The following is a 22237-nucleotide window of genomic DNA, read 5'->3' as shown; positions in this document are numbered from 1 at the left end:
GGAAAACCAAAGTAGAAAGCAAAGCATAAACCATATAACAATGAAAGACCTACATTTCAAGGAGAAGGGGGAAAAAAAAAAAGAAAAAAAAGAGCATCTTTGCCTTCCTCAGTGTTTGTGATTAATTACCTTAGCTGAAGAAAGGTTTGAAGGGTCTCTGGTTCCCACCAAAAGCCAAAAAGCCCTGCAAAGGGAAGAAGCCTTAGCCCCTGAGAAGCGAAAAAGTGCTTACAAAAGGATTCTTACTTCAGTCAACTGAAAAAAGGTCAGATCCATCAGTGATTGATAGAAGCTGAATGCACTGTCACACTTCTTGAAGTTTCAACAGCTGTATACCCTGAAGATATTATTCAAAAAGATACATTTGGAACCTGAATCACAGGCAGAACACAATTTGAGAATCTGCTGTGGCATTAAAAAAAAAAAAAAAAAAAAAGCTCACAGTTTAGAGGGTTCATCATCCAGAACCATGACTTTAATACAGACTGCTGTGGCAACCAGTCCTTGCCTGCAGAGTCTGACAGGGTTGAGAGAGAGAGATAATGTATCATTTAGAGGTTGAAACACTGCACGGATTTCCAAGTTAATTCAAATAAGCCAAGCAGGCCACAAAAGGAAAAAAAAATATTTATGCAAAAGCAGGCTTAAAATGAGAATGTGACTAAACTGGCTTTTTCATAATGCATCATAGGCAAATTAATTTTAAAATTAAGGAAATGAAGCAGTGGGTGAGTTTGATTTTCCAATATTTAAAAGCAAGAAAGGATTAGCTTTAAATTTAAGGCAGTAAGAGGACTAACTTATCATCCATCATTTTTGGCTGGTTAGTCCATAAAGGTCAGATTATGTCTCAAAGGCGCAAATTTACTCAGGGTCACACTAGTCTCAGATCAATCCACTGAGAGGACTGGGGTGCATTAAAGCTCGCTTCCCCTGCTTTGTACAACAAGCATTTTCTTCTGACTCAGCACAGCAACATACAACTGACCTCTCTCTCCATGTCCCTTAGCTTCGGGCTGGATCATCTGTGCTCCTTCAGCTAGGATCCCCCCTCACTGCTGAGTCTCTCCTACAGCTGCAGCTTTTGAAGTATACGTGTATATTAAAAAAATAAATAAATAAAATAAAGTGTCTCCTTCTGAATGAGTGGTTTGGTTTGGGCATGAACAGTTATTCTAAAGCAACCCTGTATGTTCATATTAAACATAGGTCATTAGTAAAGCAGAGTTTCTTCTGGGGAGGAAGAAAACTGCAACTTCTTTTCCTTGCCCTTTTTGTCCATTGCCCACAGCTAAAATTCAGAAAGTCAAATCAAATTTTATTCCCAGTTATACTTTTGCAGAGATGCTTAATCCAAACTGTGGTGCAGCCTAAAGACATAAGAACAATATTTTATTTGTGACAAGGCTGGCTCACATGTTTAGTTTTTAAATCTCATATTTAAGCTATTTCTACATGAAGTTTTCCTAACGAATTATATTATTGGTGTGCTGCATTCCAGCACTGCCTACCAGGGCACGAGCAGGTAGTGAGTGTATCCAGAGCTGCTACAGCAGACTGAGAATCATTAGCAAGAGAAAAGGGAAGGTGACAGACATTAATGTGAGGGAAGGAAAAATTACCTCATGCCAGGCCCAGGAAGAGTTACAACAGAGTTGTTTCTAAATAGAAAATGAGAAACCACTTTCAGAAGGGAAGCCTACTGATACCCCTATATTGACTGCCAGGAGGACCAGAACATCGTTTTGCATCCTAGCTACTGCTGTGAGATAATGCTTGTTGCTTTGCCTGTGGAAGACCATGACTTCGTCATGACTGGTCCCCAGGGCCACTATAACATCTGCAAAGAGACATGTCTTACCCTCTAATGTTCATTCTTGGCTACATGGACTATCAGTGAATGAAGAATAGCTTGCTCTACAGGCTGTAAATGGATCTGTGCTCTCTGTGGCTTTCCAGCCCCTTGCTCTGACATGTGCATAAACCTGCTGTGTCCCTGGATCTGAATGGAAGGTCCTCACAACACACCTGGGTCACCCTCTGTGAGAGACAACAGCTAGCTCAAGGAGAAACATCTGTGGAGGGAGACTGGGAGAGAACAGGTTCCTCTGTCCTGTCAAAGTTGCAAATAGCTTGGAAAACAGGCCTGACCTACTGACAGACCGGAGATCTTCTCAGACTTGTTTTGTCACCTACGCACACGCTGCAAAAGAAAGGGGAAACACTTTGGTTACAGCTATAAGCAGCAATCTCACCTTTTACACCAAAAAATGCTGTGCTGGCTGGAGCACAGCCATGGCACAGTCTCTGCTCCCAAATGTTCCAAGACAGGGAGACACCAGGCCTGGAAGTCATGTTCTTGCTCTGGACCGGTGGCAGAGCTGGACAATCTCAGTGCTGTCATGAGAAGCTGAGAAGAAGGGAAATCCTTTCATTCTGCCAGTGACTGCACCTACCAGTCCGTGCTGCCTTGCGGAGGGTAAGCCCAATTTCAATTCTATTGACTCAAGAAGAATTTGGCCTGCTACTCCAAAAATTAATTTCTGTAAGATACGGTGCTTGTCTTTGTTCCCCAAAGGTTATCACTGTTGATCAGGATTTGCATGACTTTGTTATTTCTGTTGATTTTCTCAGATTTATTGAATGAGAGCTTATAAAAAGGTGTGTGTCACTATTTATAGTTTTTTCTATATATTTCTAACCCACCAGCTGTTTATTTTACCCTAGTAGATCTTGCTTCTTTCATTCCTTGTATCATCTGTGTTGTGCTTTCATGTGGCATATTATATCCTCAGAGCTGTCAGAAGATGCATGTCAACCCTTAAATCCAGGCCTGTGTGGTGTATACAAATCAAGCTGAAAGATGCCAAACATACATACCCAAATGCATTTTCTTTCTTCTTTTCTTTCTTTTTTTCTTTCTTTTTTATCTTTTTCGTAATATAGTATGGTTGCAAAAATGCCATCCTTGGATCTCTTTTGTATCGCATACTACAGACAACACCATTGCATAACACAGACAATTAGGTTACAATTATTCTGTCACAAATACATTGCATTGCATAACACGGGTGATATAAAGTAGGTTACATGGACGGTCTTTTCTATTCAGACTGGAGGCAGTTGCCATGCAAGGATCGCTCGTCATCTTGAAAAATTTTTTGAGCAATCCATTAAGTAAAAGTGGCAAAAAGTTTAGTGATAAATAATGAGTAAGCTAACTCACAAGGCTGGTGTAAATTTCTTGGTTGTCCTTCAGCTGCAGCAATGAGAAGTGGCAATACTGAAAGAATAAAATTTTCCACTTGGATCCAAGGATGACGGTTGTTTTACACAGCCAGCTAGATTAACGTATTAGTTAATATAATAAACTATAACCCAGAATATTCAAATCAAGTATCTGAAAGAGTAAAACCTAGGAAAAGATATCCTTCTGGGACACATTTAGTGGAAACTACTTCCTCTATATTCGGCATAGTATGACTGCAAATGAGTCCACCAAACTTACAGTGTAGCTCTGATTACAAGTGCCTGTATATATTAAACCCATATTGTCAGGATCATTTCACATGTCACTGAAATGCAGATAGTGCTAAAGAAAAGCAAACACTTAACAAAGCAATATATTGGCTATAAACTTGCAAGTGTGAGACTCCAAGGAGCCAAAAGCAAAAGATGAGACCATGACCCTGAAGCTGAAGCTCTGATTAGATGGATTGACAGCATATTGCCTCATTTCCCGCTTTCTCCATAGCATGAATGCAGCAAGTTGCAGTGTTTTTCACTGTGCAGTTCTGCAGTTTAAATATGCAGGCAGAGAGTTCATGCATTCACGGCCAGAGCCAGCATCCCTGTTCTGGCCATGCTCCATGGGTTAAGCACCAGAGCAGAAATATGCCACAATAAGTCACTCTGTTCAAGCCAGACAGCTCTCAAAGAAAGGATTCTCCCTTTAATTTCCTGGAAAATCACACCTCAGGTGAAACTTTTGTGACTACTGAGTTTTCTGGAACCAAGCAGCCACCCTTTGCTCCACAGTTTGAGCCAGGTGGGGTTGAGTTACCCACAGTATGGTGGATCCCACTGTGCCAGGGGATGGTCATCCCGTCATCCTCTCCACCAAGGCTACAAATAGCAATAACCCATAGTAGCAATCAACCACGATTCAGCAGTACAGGTGCCGTTTCCAGTACATCTAGGTTAGGTTATGTCATTCTTTTTCATAATGCAATGTCTCTCTCCTAACCTCTTTCATTGCTGCTGTATACAAGATTTCAAAGACTTACATATGTGACAATAATGCACTAAGGAAAAGAAAACTAATATGAAAAGCAATACTCAGATTTTAATTCTTTCAGAAACTTTCTGGAGTCTGTACTTTCAGCAATAGGGAAAGAATCTGACAGAGAAAGGTAATCACTTCTCCGGTCTGCTGCCTTATTTACCAGGCTACTAGATGTGCAATTATTCTATCTGCATAAAGATTGCTTTAATTTTTCTTGTACATATAAGACCATAAAAGCTACAAGTTTCACAGCACTGGAAATAGAAGGCCTCTAATTTATCCAAAAAAAGGCAGACTGGTTTTACCAAAGGCAAGAACGATGCAAGGAAAGACCAGTACCAGGCTCCTCCTTCACGCTTGTGGAGTAGAAACAGAGGGGCCACTTCTAAGATGAGTACATGCTAAATAATAAAAATTAAATACAAGATGACTTGAAACTGGAAGTTTTGCAAGTGGCTTTACAATTTTTTAAATAGATCCTTTCTGGAGCCAGCTGTTACTAAGATAGCCAAATTACTCCAAGAAAATCTGGTTAATTTACCAGTGAAACAGGGCAGGAACTGAAGAGGAAAAAAATAAGATTGCCTTGGTGAAGAGTTACTTTACTGAAACGGATTCAGAGTCCTCATCTTTGCCTGTTTCTGAACATTATAATTTTCTGAAAACAAACAATATGCATGAACTGCACGGACAGAGATAGACAAAATGGAGCAGACATTAGAAACAAAGCAGACTAACAATGCATGTCAGATGTGAGAATGGATCTGATGGGAGTTTAAACAGGCAAGTTTTTAAGAAATGCACTAAAAAGTCAAAAAGCAGCTGGATTCTGAACTTCTTTGTGCAGCTTTCAAATCCCACCAGAACTCACACAGTATTTCACTCTGACCGGGTAGAATGAGCAACTAAAGTCACCAGTCTATCACGAGAAATGGCTGATCGAAAGTACCAGTCAGTAACATATGTAGTCTGTCTATAATATGTTCCTCAATGGTATATGCTGGGACTCCTGGTTCTCGGTACAAAGAAAAATCTATGATTCTAAACCATATTCAGGTATTTTCAGGCTAGAGAATACTCTTTTAATGCATGTATTCCTTCCCTGGCTCCTTAACCTTTCCTGCATACTGTTAATTGAATTAGGATAACCCCTCATATTTAAAATAGGGCTAGAGAAACATTTTTTTACTGAAACCTGATCCTTTCCATCACAAAAACTTGTCCAGCAGAATGGCACATGGGACTTCAAAGAGCTACAAAAACATACAGAAATGTCTTTTCAATGTGATATTGCAAGTGGTAATAGTAAACGTGTGTCTGTGAACTCACATTATCTAGGAATTTATTAATAGGGAATCATCTGCAAGGCAAAAGAACAGAGAAAAGAATGAAAAGTCTAACCTTAAAAAACAGATACCAACTGTGAGAGTCAATGGTAAATAGATAAAAATTAATAGTGAACAGTAAGTGGATGAAAGCAAAGGTAGTTTACAGCCACCAGCTTAAATCTATCTCCAGAGGCTCTTTTAAACAGAAACAGCAGCGACATAACTGCTTTCCCCTTCCTTTCCTCTGCAAGGCAAAGGTGAACTTCATGACTTTGGAAACGTGTGATATTGAGACAAGTCTAGAGTTCCTTAGGCCATCAGCTGAGCAGGGAGGGAACACAGCATGCAGCAATCTATGACGAGTTTAGAAAGGTTTAGAGAAAAATGTCCTGCAGTGGGCGCAAATTATGAGAGGCGCAATGAACACAACAGTTCACTTGCCCATTAGTGTTGTTTTGTTGCGAAGAGGGAGGTGTTTATGCTGTTGTTTGTGCGCTGTATTTCAGGCAAGAAGATACTGTAGTCCAGGGCTGATGAGTCTTGTAAATGCTAGCGTCCAAGCTCCACACCAGTGTGCTAGCATGCTAGCTTCATACCAAAGCCTCAACAGAGATTTTCACAAATAGAATCATGAAGTTAGATTCCTAAATTTGCAATTAGGAAAGGTATGCAAAAATTTGATTTCCATACTGCTGAGAACTTAATTGCCTCCAGAATGTTTGCAAACATTAAGTTAGCAGAGTCATCCCATTTCTTCCAGATCAGATGTTAAGGCAGGTCACCAATATTCCCTTTGCTGCATCTAACCTTAAGGAATTTTGACAAAGTTACATTTAACCAAAACCTTTGATCTAAAAACTCTCATGCAATTAGCACAGCAGTTATAAAGCTAGACCAACAGTCCATCAGCATAACTCAAGAACTCTTTAAAGAATGAATATGAATCACTATCAAAGGAGAATCAAATAAGAAAAATTTCAAAGCCAAGACAGAAAGTATTTCTGTAATCTTAGATTGCTTAATGTCTTGGAGAAAGTCAGCGGCAGTGACAGAACGAAACCAACGTCTCTCTTGTCACTGGAGAACAAAGTCCTCCCAGATTCCTCATACAGTCCCTGTTTTTAACATGAGCTGGTGTAATAAATCCTACTCAAGTGAACAGGGGGGGAAGTAAATCCAAGGAGCTTCTTTCTTTATAGTGGGATAAATCAGAATGAGAAGGTGCCCAGGTTTGTGTTCAGACAGCATACACAGTTTTTGTAATTGGACCCCTTTTCTCAGGGTGAGTGTCTCATCCAGCTGGGCTCACCATTCTGCAGCAATCACAGAGGAATACTCTGCTTTCATTCAATATGACATTTCCTCCATGTACAACTTATTAGTGTGAAGTTGCAGCCGACAGCAAAAATAGAAGCTCAGCCTCTACTAAGCACTCTCTTCCAACTAAGTAGAAGTACTTGCCTTTTAGCTATAAGTAGATCTGATTTTGACTAAAGAATCAGAGTACAAGAGTATCAGATTTAATTGCAGTAGACTGGGTGACATTACTGGAATCCTTGTTTCCTAGTACATTTCACTGATGTACTAACCATTTACAATTCCACCAACATTAAAACAAATAAGTAGTTGAAGGAGGAACTGAACCCGTGGCTTCTAGAAAAAACAAGTCAGAGTTTTTAATTGGGATTTCAACTCTGCCTAAAGTTTCTGCCTACATGCTTCACAGACATTGGTATAGCTAAAACACATGGCATAAAATATAACCAAACAACTTCAGAAAAGCAAATTGTTCATATTTCAAAAAGTAAAGGACAAAAAATTACATTCACAAAATATTAGTTTCAGGGACCATAAAATTAACCATGTGAAAAGAACTCCAGCAAAAACTAGCTAATAAAGTTGCTGTGATATATTGGCTTATACAGGGGAATATTTTTATCATTTTCTGAGAGGCTGTTGATAAATTATACAGAAAGCTAGTGAGAGAATTGTTGTGTTCGCAAAAACTACAGCAAAAAAGGACAGAGTGCCAGAGATGCAAGCATTTTACTTATTTGTAAAGGTTAGAAAGATAAGAACAACTCAATGCCCTCCAAACAAGTTAAATGAGGTGGAGATATAAAAGGACCTGACCTCTCACGGTTGGCCTTTTTAGTGGTCGTGTGCTATAACCATCTGGTGTTTCTCACTGCATGAAATAAAACCCATGGACTTGCTGGATACAAGTGCCATGCTGCTGAGGTGTAGTGTCATCCCAAGACACATGGGATTTATTGTCCAGACACAGAACTTCTCTGCCAAGACTTAGAACAGGATGGCAAAGGCATCTGGGAGCTTGAGCCAACACCGTAAGTTCCCACCAGTTTCTTACTGAAATGTGCTTAACTTATTCCATGCTATTTTTCTACCAATTCACCAAGTCACCAGTTTCAAACAGATCTTTACTGTTTCCTTCCATACCACCTCAGTAAGAGGGATTTCAGCATGGGGATGATCCTTGATTGGTCCACAGTAACCCCTTATGCAGAAATGTCACCCCACTCCACTCCCTCATACAATCTGAAGGACACTCTGCTTCTAAACTGAGTTTAACCTTTGGTGTCTTTGTAAGAGATCCTCTGAGATCTTTATATCCCCATCTTCCCATATGACCTTCTCATTTGTCCATGATACAGTACCATGAGAAATAATTCCCTCCCAAATCATTTTTCTCCTTTACAGATTTGAAAAAGATGCCTTCTCAATTCACTTTTGTGATCTTTCAGTCAATGATGAGACATTTTTCAATGACTTGCAAGCATCTTTTCAGCTCACAATCTGTTTCCACAGCACATGGCACACTTCAAAATTCACCATGTTACATATTGTCATCTTTATTTTTACACTGTTGTTGCCAAATTTCCAGATTTTACATAACCTAAAAAATGTTGCTGTACTCTTAACTCCATGAGCTGTCAGCCCACACAAGTACTCTTCATCTCTGCCACAGAAATTGTGGCTTCTAAGCCATATATTTTTTCACTTGTTTCATGTCCATATTTGCAGTTTGCATCTCTAGTTCTATCACTTTGAACTCCTTCTCGCTGACCTTCAGTACCCATTAGGAGCAGCTAACCCTCCAGCCTTCTCCATCTTCTTCTTTAGGTACCTGTCTTTTCAGCAGATATGTAATGCCACCACAAAAATCTGGATGATACATCCTATGTGATATATCTGTCTGCTGTATTTCCATCTTGTTACAGGCAACCAGGGTATTCACTATCCTGTTCTATGTCTAATTTGGAAAATGGAGAGGATCATTTCCTCTTTTTGCCTTCCTTTAGTAACCAAGCCTGAGCATTTGTTGCTAATGTAAAGTTTATACTCTTGCTATTAATTTACATTTTAGCAAGACCATGGCTTCATTGTATATTCTCAGGCACAGGCTCTATGATGTTTAAAATCAATACTTTACAGAATTGATGAAATAAGCATCTATTAGGCTTTGCTATTCCGATCACTTCACTATAATTTCCTTTAGTATGAATAAAATAAAACCACACCCATCCACACCTTTCCCACCTGCTTCTTTGGTGTCTCTTGATATTACCAGTGAAACTGCCTTATCTGGTATTCAAAAGAAAATAATATCCCCAAAGTCCTCACTTTCTCTAGTATCATCCTTCATTAGAAATTAATGCATCTACATTTGAACATTTTCAAGGCAGCGTTTTCCAGAGGATATTACAAGGAGGTCAGACACCTCAGCCTGTGCTTTCCACCTTCAGCACTTCTGCAGGTCTGTGATCCAATCTGGAGGAGATGTCAGTCTTTATTTTCATTATGACCCCCTCTTTATTTCCAATTACCTGAGTTATGTAAATAAACTAAGCTTACATTCCTAATAAATTTATTATTACCACCAGTTATGATGCAGCTACTAGAAGTGGGCAGTGCAGTGACTCATCTTTTTCATTAAGATTATTTTATCCCCATTTTTAATACAATTTCCACAAGACATATTTCCTCTGTAACTTCATGCACTTTATATGCACCATCGCTTCTACTGGAATCCTTAAATTCTGAGAGAAGAGCTACTTTCCTTTGTAGCTGGTCCGTGTCCAATTGAGGCAAAAGACACCTCAGAAAAGAAGGATGATTGAAGACAGAACAGTACAAGGTAGATTTTCCCCTCTGGTTTGTTTAGTAATGGTTTGTCTTAAATGGTTTTCTTCAAGCCCAGAATGGCCCCATCCCCTCAAAGAAGATATCCTCCAATTTCAGTGGCACCACAGAGTTTATCTTTTTGAACTTAAATCTCTGGTTTCCAGAAGCTTGGATCATCACATGAAGTTTGACAAGTTTTAGGAAATTTTAGTTACAGTAGACAGGAGGATTGAAACCATTTCATCTCAGGTGAAAAATGAGGAAGTTTAAATCATGGGCTTTGAAAGTACCACATGGGGAAATCTCCAGATATACTCGATTTGACATCTCAATAAAAGAGAACAAGGCATTGCAATGTAAAATGAAGCACATGAAAGAAGGTCAGCACTGCTACCTTTCAATTAAACTTGTGCTTCAGAAAGGTTGAGGTGAAGGACCTCAAGGCCTCCCATATCAACTTTTGATGCTGAACTGAGTGTCCATATTGAAGTTTGATCTTAGAAAAGAAATAACTGGGCATTGTCTGGTAACACATGACTGATAGCACAGATTAAAAAATAATAAAGGGTCTGATTCACTATTGATTTTTTGCCTTTTTGGCTATATTTTGAGCTGCTGAGTTTCAGTTTAGCCTATTGATATCAGTGGAGCTGTGCCATCTGACTTGCTGAAAGGCCCACTCTGAGCAATCATTTACTTTTGTGAAAAGTGGTTTAAAGAAAAATTAATAGAAAGTAAAGCAAATGGAAGTGCAGAACCTCTCTTTCAACCAAAACCAGAGGGAAACATTTCTTTTTCTGGCTTGAGAGAAAAGGCTTTCTGTCTTTACTGATGGGTGGAGCAAGGATTGCCTTTTCTGTTACAGACTAATTTAGCAATCAATCAAGCACTCATTTAAAGACACTTTCCACAGCTATTTTGATTCAGAAGAAGATTTATCATGGGAGGATATGAGCACTGTAATGGCTTTTTTAGCAGTGCTCAGTGCAGCAAATACTCTGTAGCAGAAGGTGCTGAACCACCAGTGGTTTCCCTCATTTTCCTTGAATATCACAGCTGTACCCATCCCCGTCTGTGACTACAGTACATACAAACTAGTTCAAAATCTGGCTTCATATTTCATCATACACCAGAAATCTGCACATAAAATTCCAGAAGCTACTTTCTAATTAATGGGAAGTGCATATATAAATAGATATTTTCAAAATGTGCTTACATTTATTTGATATCTGACCTTCAAAGCATGCCAGTTGGCTTTCATTCACACACACACACACATATTCATGCACATGTGTGCACCCCACAGACTTGATTAATATAAATGTTTTATTTTAATTTTTTGGCAAGTGCTAAGATAGTGAAAATCAGAAGAGAGAATGATTGATTTTGTAACAAAAAGCTACATGAGAACTAGCTAACAAACTGGTTAACTGTAGGCAAGAAGAATAAAAAACATTTTTGACATCATATCAGAATATGTAAGAGATATAAAATAAATTTCAGATGGATGGTATGTCTACTTGAGGGGAACACATAGGAAAGGAAGATTATGGGCCACTATTATATTGAAAGTCATATTTTCAGTAAAAAGAGATTATTCCATTTATAGGTGCTGTAATTTATATTTTTTCTATTGAATAATATTTTAATGAAAAACTGTACATTAAAAATGTTTATTTATACAATATTGCCTTTCTTATGGGAAACTGAAAGCACCAAGCTAAAAACTAAATTTCAGACAAGAGGCTGGTATGTTTTTGAACTAGAGCAGTTTTAAAAGCAAAAGGTTGGTTCTGGTGTTTCAGCAAGAAAGGTCTTTATTTTCTACTGACAAGAAGTCCCTGTTTTCAGCACACTTTTCCATGGGGAGAGTTGGGTCTAGGAAAAGACATCTCTGAAACTGGCATTTCATATCCTTGTTCACCATAGATAATCATGAGCATTCGTTGTAATCAGAGATTTCACCATCATGACATGATACATCATGACCTACAATGTAATACTTTATAACAGGATGTAGGAGAAGCTTGATTTGACAGACATTTTTCATCTGTTAATGACAAATTAGGGGCACTTCTGAATTATTCATCTACAATCCCTGCATATGTTTAAGTCAAATTGACTTTGATGCTGTGCAAGTTTCAAACTTACTACAAGTGAGCTTTTTGCTTTTGTCTGTAACTAATGTCAGAGAAATGAAGTAATAAAACTCTACCAAAATTAAAAACGTTTGAATTTCATGACTGCTTGCAATGCTTGCAAAGCAGTAAGTATTCTAGATTCAGAGCAGCCAATGACTTACCAGACTTCATTAAAGAAAGTTAAAAAAATGAAAAAAAACCACAAAGCATTGTTTCACTGCTGTTTGTTTACTCTGCTAACTTGCATGTAATTAAATTATGTATAGGTGCTTCAGTGAAAATACATTACTTTCAACGAAGTTGTACAGGTTGCTATTTTCTGTATTCATTCACACTGATATATACAGAAAAGATAATGGATTTAAGGAAAGACAAATGCCTGTTTAATAAAACCAACTGATTGCAACAAGAGTCAATATATTTTTATATTGATGAGTTCATTAGCACTAGAACATTCTATTTAAAAACCAATAAACGTACCTTCATACTGGGATTAAAAATCAGCTTTTTTTAGAGCAGCTCAGCAGTGGGAATCAATACAGCCTCTGGTTCTGTAAATCTTCCATGACAGTCAGACCTTTCATCCTTTCGTGAATATCTGAATGGTGTAGTCATACGCACCAACTCGGCTAAAGGGATTTCTGAGGGCTCTGAGCCATTACCCTCTGTAAGGATGGGATTCACCTCAACCTAGCCGAAACCCCTCATCTTTAGAAATCCATATCCAGGCTAATGAAATCTAGGCTAACTCTGTTAACAATTGAGAAAGGTAGAAATCTCCAGAGGGTGCCTTGTTCCTCCTACTGTGGACACAGCTTAGCATGTCTAAATTGCCATCTTAGGGCTTCCACCTTTCTCCACTATTATGGACTTGGCCTAGATGTCTAGCATCTGACTCTTGGGTGGCACGGGGAATACATAGTATTTTCTGTTCTATGTGCTAGTTACAGTATTGTGGAAAAGGGTTTTGAGGACATAACTTGAAACAAGAGAAGTTCAGACTTGATGTAAGGAAAAATTTTTGCCTATAAGGACAGTCAAGAAGTGGAAGAGGTTGTCAAGGTGTTATGCAGTCTCTAGCCTTAGAGGTTTTAAAGGTCTGACTGTAGAAAACCCAGACTGACCTTGCTTGACCTCATAGTTGACCCTGCTGTGGGCAGGAGGTTGAACTAGAGACCTCCTGAGGTCCCTTCCAATAGAAGTTATCCTTTGATTCTGTGGTATTTATCCGATATTATCTTCGTACTGAACTGACTCCCCTGCTGGCGTTGTAGGGTGTTCAGAGAGAGCATGAAGCTCAGTCAACTCAGTTGGAATTTTGCCTTTAAGTTTAGAAGCATCAAGGATTTCATACCAGTGCCTATACAGCACCTGTTGAGGAGGGACATGACCTTTTGGGGACTTTGGGCTTATTAACAAAACAGCCATGAAGCACAAAACCTGGATTTAACTAACTTTCTTGCTCAGTCCATCTTTAAGAAGTATCTTCATCTTTAGAAGCCTAGAGAACTTCTGTGACAAGCCAACCTCACAAGAAAACACAGAACTATGAAATCAAATTACAATTTCACTGAATGACTGACAGTTTTTTGAAAATTCTTTACTTTGCTCTATTTACCCTACCAGCTAGATTCTGCTTGACTGCCAGCAGCTAGGAGAGAGAAGACTCATCAAATACTTCTTCACCTTCAGTCCAGTGGTCAGAGGCAAATGCAGTTCCTACAGTGCCTTAATGCACATGAGGTCTTGGGCACCTGGGAGAGGACAGAATGTGGGACATGGATGCAGTGGAAAAGATAATGCTGCAGATGTCTGCATCTGGGAATGATGCTGTACCCTTTCCAGGGGTTTCAGTGTCATCATCACCAGCAGTGATGGCTCTGGGGCTGAGTATGGTGGTTGCCCGTGGCACGGCATGGCAGCTGTCTGGGAATTAGGACACCCGAGCCAGCCGCAACACACTGCCACAGCCCTTGGAGCACATTCAGCAAATCTGTGCACTTGAAAGGCAGAACTTGAAAAAAGATACTAGGATCTAAGAGGTAAAATCAGTTTAGTAAGATTAAAAAACGATTAGGCATTTATATGAATAAGAATATGCTATATAATTACACTAACTAGGCTAAAAATTATAGGGCAAACAGCCTTTATTTCAGACATAAGATGATCACCAGCTGGGGACAGACAGAGATTTCATCTCATGGTGTAATATTACACAATCAGGTGCATTATGTGGGTATTTCACCTTCCTGTGAAACATCTGGCATGAGCCACTGTCAGAGACAGGATGCCAGACTAGATGGACCATTTATCTGTTCTGGTGCATAATTCTTATGCTACTTTAGCTTACAGACTTAAGACTGCTTGAGAGTATCTATGAAATTGTAGGGTAGGGAAGAGAAGTTATTTCTAATTGCAGAACTTGCTATCTCTCACCACCTGTTGTTTGTACATAAGATGATAGGGTTCCAATCACAAAATTAATGCCCAATTTAAACTGGGAAAATATCAGCTAATCTGCCTGATTCTTTTATTTTAAACCCTTTCATGATCTTCAGAAATATTTTACAGTGCCAAGAACAATTTCAAAAATAAATCATGAGACTTAAAAAAAATCAAAAAGCTGCATCTGTCATTTCCTTATGCAAAACTTCCCTTGCAGATTCATGAATAACTTTGGTTATGTAATTTTCTGTAAAATTTACGGGGGCTTTGATTAAATGGATTTTTCAGTTTTACTTTACATGACAGAAAAATCTGGGCCCGATCCGAAATTCCTCCAACATAATATTTTGCTCTATGCTAATTGATGCATTTCTTTTTCTTTTTTCCTTTACTAATTCCTACTCAGAATCTCACCAGAAAATGTTTACTTTCTTTTTGAAAATAACAACTTAAAAACTCATTCCATTGAAGTTGAAGAAATTCCATAGCTATTACCTCCTCTCCACAAAAATGGATATAGCTTAAAACCAATTTTTCCATCAAAAAACAAACATTTCCTATGAAATTTCAACTGCATTAACGAATATTTGCTCTGCTTGCATTTGACATCCATTTGTAATACACTTTGTGGATCAGGAATAGAGCTCAGGTCCTCATTCAATTAACACCTCTGAGTTTTCTAAGAATAACAAGATGCTTCCATGTTCTTGACTGGCTTCAGGTTTTGCTGAGACATCACACTTCTGTGAAACCACTTCTGCTCTCTACCCAGCTTCCTGAATGCTACTACAGATAAACAGAATCATAATCAAGCATTCCTACACCTAACTTTAGCCCTTGAAAAGTTAAGTAGTCACGTGTATTTCTTCAAAATCATTGGGACAAAATAAGCACTTCCAGAGCAGAAACCATGCCATCTTAACAAGAAAATCTAAAATAGTGGGTCACACCCAAACAGGAGATGCTTCTCCACCCTTTCCCAATTAAGAAGCCTAGAAAACTAGTTAAGCCTGAACAGCTTGTGCTTAATGCAGCTGACCACACACAGGCTTCTAAGGAACATACAGGTATAAGCAATGATCTACAGACCAATGGTCCAACTAGCCTGTTACTTTGTCTTCAGCAGAAGTAAGAGGAGAGATGGTTTGGTGAGAACATGTGATGCTCCTAGATGTTCAGAACTTCCACACCAGGCTCGTAAATCTGCCCAGAACTATGGGAGAACATTTCCATTCTGGAGAGGCAACTGGTGATCAGCCAGAAGAGCTCCACATCTCAAATAACTCCAAGTAATTGCTCACAGGAAAATAAGTCAAGTCCCTATTATTTTTAGACAGCTAACATTATATAAAACAGATCCCAATTTGTAATATTAAAACTTCATTAGCTGTCTGTTTTTTTGCCTGTAGTCAAGGCTGATTATTCCTGTTACGATATCCAGCTGTACGTCTCAACCTTTCTTCTGAAGACTTTGCAACTGTGCCTGAAGCTGAAGACAATTTTCTTTTTTCTCTCTTTCTTGCATAGAAGAAATACTGACTTTGGAAATTATTTTAATATTTTCTTGATACAGAATCATAGAATCATTTAGGTTGGAAAAGACCTTTGAGATCATCAAGTCCAACTGTTAATCCAGGACTGCCAAGTCCATCACTAAACCATGTCCCTAAGTGACACATCTACACGTTTTTTAAATACCTGCAGGGATGGTGATTCCATCACTTCCCTGGGCAACCTGTTCCAATGCTTGACAGCCCTTTCAGTGAAAAAAATTTTCCTACTATCCAATCTAAATGTCCCCTGCCGCAACTTAAGGCCATTTCCTCTTGTCCTGTCGCTCGTTATCTGCGAGAAGAAACTGACCCCACCTGCCTACAGCCTCCTTTCAGGTAGCTGTAGAGAGTGATAAGGTCCCCCCTGAGCCTCCTTTTCCCCGGGCTAAACCACACACATTCCCTCAGCTGCTCCTCATAAGACTTGTTCTCTAGACTCTTCATCTGCTTTGTTGCCCTTCTCTGGACACGCTCCAGCACCTCTCTATATCCTCTTGAAAGTGAGGGGCCCAAAGCTAAGCACAGTATGCAAGATGCAGCCTCACCAGTGCCAAGTACCCCAAGTCCTGCTGGCCACACTATTTTGGATACAAGCCAGGATGCTACTGGCCTTCTTGGCCAGCTGGGCACACTGATGGCTCATGTTCAGCTGGCTGTTGACCACCACCCCCAGCTCTTTCTATGCCAGGCAGCTTTCCAGCCACTCTTCCCCAAGCCTGTAGCGCTGTGTGGGGTTGTTGTTACCCAAGTGCGGGACCCAGCACTTCTCCTTGTTGAACCTCATACAGTGGCCTCAGCCCATCGATCCAGCCTGTCCAGGTTCCTCTGCAGAGCCTTGCTACTCTCAAACAGATCAACACTCCCCCCTAACTAGGTGTTGCCTGAAAACTTACGGAGTGTGCACTTGATTCTCTTGTCCAGATCATTGATAAAGATATTAAAGAGGACTGGCCCCAATCCTGAGCCCAGGGAACACCACTTGTGACTGGTCGCCAGCCAGATGTAATTCCATTTACTACCACTCTTTGGGATCAGCCAGCCAGCCAGCTTTTTACTCAGCACAGAGTACACCCATCGTATCTAAGTGTGTTGAATACTTAATGACTATCATATTCCAGGAGAAAGACAGCAGTATATTTTATTAGACTTTATCTTCTGTATGAACTTTGACAAGATGCTAATTTTTCAGGTATAAAAAGGATCTCAGTTTTACTACAATAAAATTTAATTAATTTCAAACTATTTTTACCTGTTTTTTTTCTCTTTTAATGATGACTTCAACCTTAGGAGAGCATATTTTTTTCTCCAAAATGAACAAAATAAAATGGAGATAAGCTTGTCTCAGGCTTACTATTTTCTATTTCCAACACATACCTTGAGCAAAAGGAATTTTGATATGTGACTCTGAAGGAGAAGAATGCTCTTCCCAAATATTTACCAGTTTAAGAGACAGCTATATTTCCTATTAAGAGGAAAAATAAACACTCTGAAGAATGAAACAAGAAAAGAGTCAGCCACCAGTAGGTTTCTAAGCTTCTTTCAAAAATAATTAACACAACATCATTCAAATAAATAAATAAATACCTATTATAATACCCTGTCCTCACATGTTAATAGCACCTTCAGACAGCCAGTTTTGGGAAGAAAATACTTCTTCTAGTTTACAAAACTTGAACTATTGACTACTTTTTTTAAGCTTAATGAAAATCTGTTTCTAGTTCATAAAATAATCATTTTAAATAGATTTTCTAATGATTGGGCATGAATTATTTCATTACTGTATTTTCTCTTCTTCAGTCAGTTTTCTGAGCAGATCAAAAAATCTGCTAATGCATTCTTCAAGAAAAGGTCTCTCAATCAGGCTTTGAGGGAAAACGAATACACGCTGATTGGAATGTTTCTTATTTTCGAGAGAGATGGGAAATATTTCAGGTCTCATAACTGAAATGATTTCTGAGTATGCTTAGTAAAGGATTCAGGAACACAATATTTTACATTAAACATCTATCCTTTTATCAGATTTGTCAAAAAGTTAAAGAAAAGGTGCTGGTTTTCAATGGAAGAGTGGACAAGATGATGGTAAAACCCTAATGTTTAACATTCAGAAGAGGAAAAAAAATGTATTACCAACCTGTAAACAGTTGTACAAATGCTTAAAGTAACACCCTGAAGTGGCATAAAATATTGAAGCCAACAGAACTGCTGATTTCCATTAACTGAGCACAGAACTGAAGACTAATGTGCTACCCCAAATCCAGCAAAATCCTGCTGAATAGCTTTTGCTTGGAATCTTAGCATTCAAAAGCCTGTGTAAGCTCTCTGTATCAGGTGGAGTTGTATGTTATCTGGCATACATTCCTTTAACAGACCTATAAAAATGCATGGATTCAGATATATTCAAACTATTACCTTTATTCATGCACATTCATGCATAAATGCATGTATGTATGCATTCAAAAATAAAAAACCATGAATTTTGTTGACATCTCTGCATTACTTATATGTTGCAAACCTTTTTGCCTAGCATTTGTTTCCTGATTTTTATTTATTATATTTGCAGAGATTGCTTTTCACCACAAGATCAGTTGTAGTTCTGTTGAAGGCCATCAGATAATGCAAAAACAAAACAGTAGAAAACCTATTCTTTAAAGGCATATGTATTTAAATTCCTATTTATTGACCATTTAGCTGGAGAGTCCATCAATACCCCATTTATAACCCTTGCTATTCCTGGGAAAGCTGAACATCATCTGATTTCAGTTGCACATTATACATTCTGGAGTTGAAAGCTCTGTACATTTAGCATCAGCAAGTTTATCCAAGCGCTTAACTAAAGACTTCAGATTTTGCCTTTTACATAATGATTAGAAGGTGCCCTGCTTTCTGCTGAGATCCTGGTACTGCGTCCTCTGCAAATGAGGTAGCCCTAAGGGAGATCATTGTTGCATTTGGGGAATTAGAATATGCCCTAGACATTTTGTTCATTATCCTTTTTGATCACAGAACGGTTGAGGTTAGAAGAGACCCCTGGATGTCACCTGGTCCATGCCGCTTTCCTCATGTCTGTCCCTGTTAACAGCACCTGCCAATGCAGAAGTCCAGCTACTCTTATTTTGGAGAAAAGCCCCCTACCACCCTGACAGGCTGCTGGATGGCCTGGGGTTATCTTTTCCAGCTGCTGGTAAGCCAGGCTGGGAGGGCTGGCACCTGGGAAATCCCACCTATGGTGCAGCAGGAATAACTAGGTCAAGTTTTCCCTCAACATTGGCCCAATAACTTTTTTGCCTTCACAATATACAGCTCCCAGCACAACACCATTCCTCAAGAAGGTTCGGCTCTTCAGCTCAAACAGGGCACAAAACTGTCACCTAGTTTAAAGGCAACTAATGAACAGCTGTCAAACAGAAGTGACTTTCTGCCATTACCAACTTTGATTTGAACAAATGAACTAATGTAGAGAGGGTCCATTTCTCATTGCTAGGCATTTAGGCTTAAGTCATCACTCTTTTAAGGTTGTCTGGCATAACAGGCCTAATTCCAATCTCTGGCAAGTGCAAATGAGCAACTCCACTGAAGCCCAGAGACACGCTGGTGCAGAACCAGAATGGAGAGCAAGCTGGCACACGCTGGCACTGTTTGCCAGCCTGTTATCAACCAGACAATACAAATGCATGAACAGCCAGGAGCTTGTATGCTTCTAGTGGTTTAACTTGCAGAGTTTTTAAATGACCCTTGCAATGCTGTGTGCTCTTGGAGGCAGCTGATGTGCCAGGAGAATTCATGTCAGCTCAGGCAATAGCACATTCGTTACAAAAGCAGGGGGATAAAACACTGCCAGGTGTAGCTGCTCAAACACATGTGCTCTCTGCTGTGTTTGACTTACCAGAGTATTAACTAGTAATCATACTTCATTTTCTTACCTGAAAAGCCAAAGACTAGCTGCAGTATAGGTGAGTGTTACCTGCATTAAAAAACTTCCAAATCTTTCTGCCCTCTGAAGAAGCAATTAACTTGTTTCACTGCTTTTCCCATTAAGGACTGATGATGGCAAACACTGTACTCTTTCTCACAACACAACAGCATGGAACCCTCCACACAGTTTAAATGGCATTGGAGAAACTCTTTCTAAGTGGAAAAAAATTAAATGTTTCTGCCTCAAAAAGCAGGCAGGCATACATGGCAATTTCTTACTGAACAATTCTACTTACTGAATATAGTTGGAGTCATCTGCTTACTCCAGTAACTAAATTTTTTTTTATTGCTTTTTGTTCCTGTTACCCTGCTGCTCCAATGCAGTTAAGAAAGACGACTGTGAATCCTGCTCCATTTTGTGCAACATAAACAGAATTTATGCTGCAATTACAAAGTTAGATTCTGCCTCCAGTTATACCTTCTAACTCCCATGAAGAAAGCAAGTTGAGTACAGCTGAACCCAGAGTGTGGCCTCTGAAATCTTTATTGCTGACAGCAAAACAAGATCCAGGGAGAGCCCAGCTTGACTTCCAGCCACAAGGCTGAGTTTATCTTGGTAGCCCTGCTAGAGCCTAGTGGTGGGTTTTTTACAATAAAAATCAGTGGCAGGTGTGTCAGCAAGGACAGCATTGCATATAGCTTTGTAGAGTAGGAATTTGCTACAGCATATGAAGAAGGGTTCAGGTTCGAATTCTCTAAAGAATTTGTTCCAAGAAGCATATATATGTATATGTTTCTCACTGATAAATGGGAGCCTTACAGCCACTTCCATTCTCCATTCTGAATATATAAACATATATTCATATATATGGAAATACATATATTTCCAACTATTTTGTTTTACCTCTGACAAGGAGAAAGGTATAATTTAGGGTTTGTCAACACAGGGAAATTGTCCAAAATATCTGTAGCAGAATAAACTGTCCTAAAATATCTTTGTGAACTTGAAGCGGTTATTTGTTCTCTGACTACCACAGAGTCAAGATCATGAACTACATCCAGTTTCTTCTGTGTCTGCTCAAGCAAATAACTTTCAAAATAATTACAACAGTCCTCAAGGAGAGTAAAACTTTCATTTATTAGTAGAGATTCCTATATGTCCTTACATCAGGGATCTAAGTTAGAAGGCTGGTAATGGTAGGCTTCCCAGACAGTTAACATGGAGAGAGAGAAAACATTCCTCTGTCAGCCTGCTCCTAGTACAAAATGCTCTCTGGAGAAACCTGTTTTTCTATTAGCTGTAGAGAGCACTTCTACCTTAAGTGTCTCTGTAAGGCCTAAAGTTAGATGTGATGAAACTGGATTAGAGCATTCCTGCAAGCAGCTGTTCCAGAAGTGTTTGTTTCACAATACCTGGCATCCCTCAAAGACAAGGCCACTGTCCACAGGTGTTGTTTCGCACCTGTCTACATTTTCACGCTGGTCAATGTGCACACCATGCTGCCTCTTTTTCCTGAAAGCCAACTCTGGTGATCCTGCAACACACAGCTCAGGAGCTGATCTGGGTGAACGGTAACCCTACCGGAAAAAAACAACCAACCCAAACCCTAATTTTCATTTCGGTCAGACCCCTATAGAGACTCATCACCCTGTCAAAACAGAGCTGAAGCTAGTACAAAGAAGAAGGTGGGGGGGATTAAACTGTCATATGTGGAGGACAAGACTATCTTTCTGGGCACCAGCCAGACTTGAATCAGCTCAAGGTAACAGTGAAACTACCTCCAGAAGCTCTGGAAGAGGGCCAGGACAAAAAGCCAAGACGCTGAGAACACTCAATATGTCATTTTAAATTCTTATTAGCTTCTTCTTTACATATAAAGCCTTTCACTTCAATAACCCTTTTTTTTTTTTTTTTTTTTTTTTTTTTTTTTTTTTAATGCAAGGAGCTTTGGGAGCAAAAGCATTGTGCAGAGGTATGAACAAGAACTTTAAAAACCTGAGATGGTTCCTACCTAGAAAGCTCTAGCCTGGTGGACCATCGGAAGAGGAGTAAAAAGCAACAGAAGAAATAGGTTCAAAAATACTGCTTTGTGTCTCTCATGCATGTGCTGTTTTTACAGCTGATTGCAAGGTGGATGTCTTGGCTGCAGCACATAACTGCAAGGTTGTACAGCCCACACAGTGACCTTCCCCCACACTCTGCTGCTCAGGGTGGGTTCACTTCATGCTCCGCAAACCGGTACAAATGGATTGCAGTGACTCCAAGTACCAGAAAATGACTCAAGGAAAGATAAATGGATGAACTGTCTGATCTTTCTCACTGAAGTCTACAGCTTCGAAAAGACATACACCCCCTCTCTGTGTCCCACCTATGTGGTGCTTGGGCAGTCATGTGCATGCACAAATCACTGTGGAAGCAAACAGAGG

The sequence above is a fragment of the Falco cherrug genome, chromosome 2 (genome assembly GCF_023634085.1).
Source record: "Falco cherrug isolate bFalChe1 chromosome 2, bFalChe1.pri, whole genome shotgun sequence".
In the NCBI taxonomy this organism is placed as follows: domain Eukaryota; kingdom Metazoa; phylum Chordata; class Aves; order Falconiformes; family Falconidae; genus Falco; species Falco cherrug.
This window is presented reverse-complemented; position numbering follows the sequence as displayed.